Below are 2,926 nucleotides of genomic sequence, written 5' to 3'. Positions count from 1 at the left end.
CATGGCTTTTGCTCTTGTGGGTCGGCTGCTTGTTCACATGCTCCGCTGCTGGTGGAAACACACATATTGTAGTGTTAGAAGAGCAAACTTCCTGTAGGCCTCATAATATCATTTTAAATATCTAACACTGAACTAACACATGACACATTTTGCAGTTGTTAAAAGAATGGGCTGAGGTAAACCTCAATGTGTAGACACGTTGCAGCTCCGAATACACCCATCAGCCACAACATTAAAACCGGCAAAACATCTAGCTGGATTAGAGGAGGAAAAAATACACGGAGAAATATGGTGATCTAAGGACTCATGAAATGAGTTTACGCAGCCCGTTGACAAAGCAATATAGTCTCCTCGTTTTTCTTTTATTGTAATTAAGTGTAATTGTTACAGGCGTTATCATTATGTTCCATGAAAATGCTTCCGTTCCCTACATGTTGTGGAGACCAGAAGAATATTAGGAGAGGGGAGCTGGACTCGAGACCGAGTCTCTTGCTGTCGTGGCTTTGACAGATGGGCACCGATGGCATCTGTTTCAAACTTCAGTGAGGGCATTCAAAAAGACCTATATTCTTCCTTCACCCAGAAAGGAAATGACCTCGACTTGAAACTGAATAGCAAAACTAACGCTTCTATTTTTTTCTGTCAAACTGTGGATGTTAGACACCGCTTTTGCTATAATCCCAAGATTTTCATTCAATCAAACCCTGTTTTTGACGCTATTTATGGTCAGTATTTTATCTGCCAAAGCCAATCAGAAGGCATTGGCATTTCTATATACTAGTTTTATTGGTGGAGGCGGAGTCCGCTATTTCATGGAATTGGATTCGCTGGAATCAGATTCCATATCTAAAGCACGACGCTGCGGAAATCCGCACAATTCTCTCATTCATGACATCCTCGCCAGTTAACGGCTGACTCTTGACACCGTGTCAGAGCCATGCTAAGTCACAGTCAGAACATCCTACTGCTGCTGCTTCACATTAAAAGTGCTCAACTGCTGGAAGCACAGGAACAGAAAGCTGCTGAAGCCAGAAAATCCAACGCATTCTGTCCTCACGTAAGCAAGTACACAAAAATGCGCCCACAAAACAAGACGGTGTCAGAGGGTCAGCTTACAACGAGGAGGAGTCATTTCAGTGACACTCACACTGTATGCATGGAGATCAGCTCGTGGTTGCACTTATTACCGACTGACTGACTGACTTCTGTATTAAAACAGTAACCTGTTTCGATGACTGCTCCTCCTGTTTCTGACAAAGTCGCTGTTTCAAGAAGTGTTTGCCAGAACCACGTAAACTACAGGTGCCGCCAAATCAACCAGGATTGAAACATTAAGGATTACCGCTTAATGGATGATACTACAGCTTCAGACTTGGGAGGGACCGTAGGCAGGACACGCCTGAACCGTTATTGCCCCGAGAGGACAGGTGATGGGTATGACACGCCAAGCGGGTGCACCACAGCCATTGTTGATGCCCCGGATTCCTCGCTTGGAGGTTTTGATCTGACCTTCAAGTGACCAAACCATAGCTCCCTCATACGAACGCATTGAGGGGACGGTTGTTGGCCTGTGCTGTTCAGCATGTGAAAAGTGCTCATTTTCCCGGAGTCTGCTGAATGCTGTCAGAGGGCAGAAGAGCCCATTCTCCGCGACAGTGTCATACAGCCCTGCAAGTTGACCTCACTGTTACCATGCAGGTTAAGGCTGACACACAGATGAGAGTCGTGGACTGGGTGAGTTCATCCCCGGGCGTGGTTAAAGAGCTGGGAATCTGCACGGGCTGGAACACCCGCTGGAGCTGCTGCGCCTCCACTGCTTCACTGCAACTCCCACTCCCCGCTGCCTTTCTTGGGCTCTTACTGCCGTTGCTCCACTCGCCTCCCCGCTATCCCGACGGCGCGAGAATAGTCGTTATGTCAAACTGCTCCTGGCAGAAGGAGAACCAGCGACAAAATTATAAGTGTCCAGCCACAACTCTCCTGCAGCAGTTCCTCTGGAATAATAAATCTAGGCAGGGCTATGAAAGGAAATGGACGGGGATAATTTGTTGTCAAGAGAATGCAGCACACAAACTACCGCTCTTCGCCTGAATGTTGACTAATTTGTAGCGATGACCTCCCCGGATGAGGTGGAGGTCATGCTGGTTGCGGGTGGACTGCTGGGCATTGTGACATTGACTGGGAGACGGGTTTTCCAATGTTCCTGATGGTATGCTCTCATCCTGCATCTGTAGCTCCAGGAGGACTACAGGCTGAACCCGCCTTTACACTGGAAAGGCAGGCTGATGCTCGTTGGTGCGATGGTTCATGCAGATCAAGCAAGGCATCTTGCCCCCGACCGATCTTACTGATGGAGTTCAGCTTCCGATCTTCTTGAAAATTGTATTGAATCTTGATTTTTCTTTGGAGGTCTTGGCATAAAGGATCTCAGCCTGGCCCATTACCAGTTCATCGGTGCTTAGTGTAACGGTGTAAACTTCTGTGTCTTCACAGACATTCTCTGAAGCCATTCTGCAGCAAAGATGACAGGGAAAATTATAAATCCATCGAGGCTGCTACATCCGATTTGTGTAATCTGGAAAGAAGTTCAAACTAAAATCAATCTCAACACAGCCGGCGGGGAAGGACACATTTTAATGGTGTCCGGCTTGTTTAAACTCTACCTTTTGTTGAGCTTCAGTTTACTGAGATCAACGGACAACTGAGCAAACGCTTGCTCAAATATGCTCCTCTTACGGTCGTAACAGGAACGCTTATAGTCTTAACTGGGAATCTTAATTTAGGAATACCCCTGATGTCAGAATGGGGAGACAGATGTAGAGGCTTTAATAATGTGTTATATGGCATAGATGTTGATGTTACAACAGTCCGTCAAACAATATTAATTTTAAGACTCATAATAAAGCCTTTTACAGATTGAAATATA

General features: G+C 46.1%; 1 pseudogene; it reads right to left on the bottom strand.

The window, feature by feature from the left end:
* Positions 1 to 1,366: 1,366 nt before the first annotated feature.
* On the bottom strand, positions 1,367 to 2,510 carry LOC120787655 (annotated as a pseudogene).
* Between the last annotated feature and the right edge of the window lie 416 nt (positions 2,511 to 2,926).

Source organism: Xiphias gladius, unplaced genomic scaffold (assembly GCF_016859285.1).
Source record: "Xiphias gladius isolate SHS-SW01 ecotype Sanya breed wild unplaced genomic scaffold, ASM1685928v1 HiC_scaffold_397, whole genome shotgun sequence".
In the NCBI taxonomy this organism is placed as follows: Eukaryota; Metazoa; Chordata; class Actinopteri; order Istiophoriformes; family Xiphiidae; genus Xiphias; species Xiphias gladius.
Note: the sequence above shows the minus strand (reverse complement) of the source record. Positions and strands in the feature narration are given on the sequence as shown.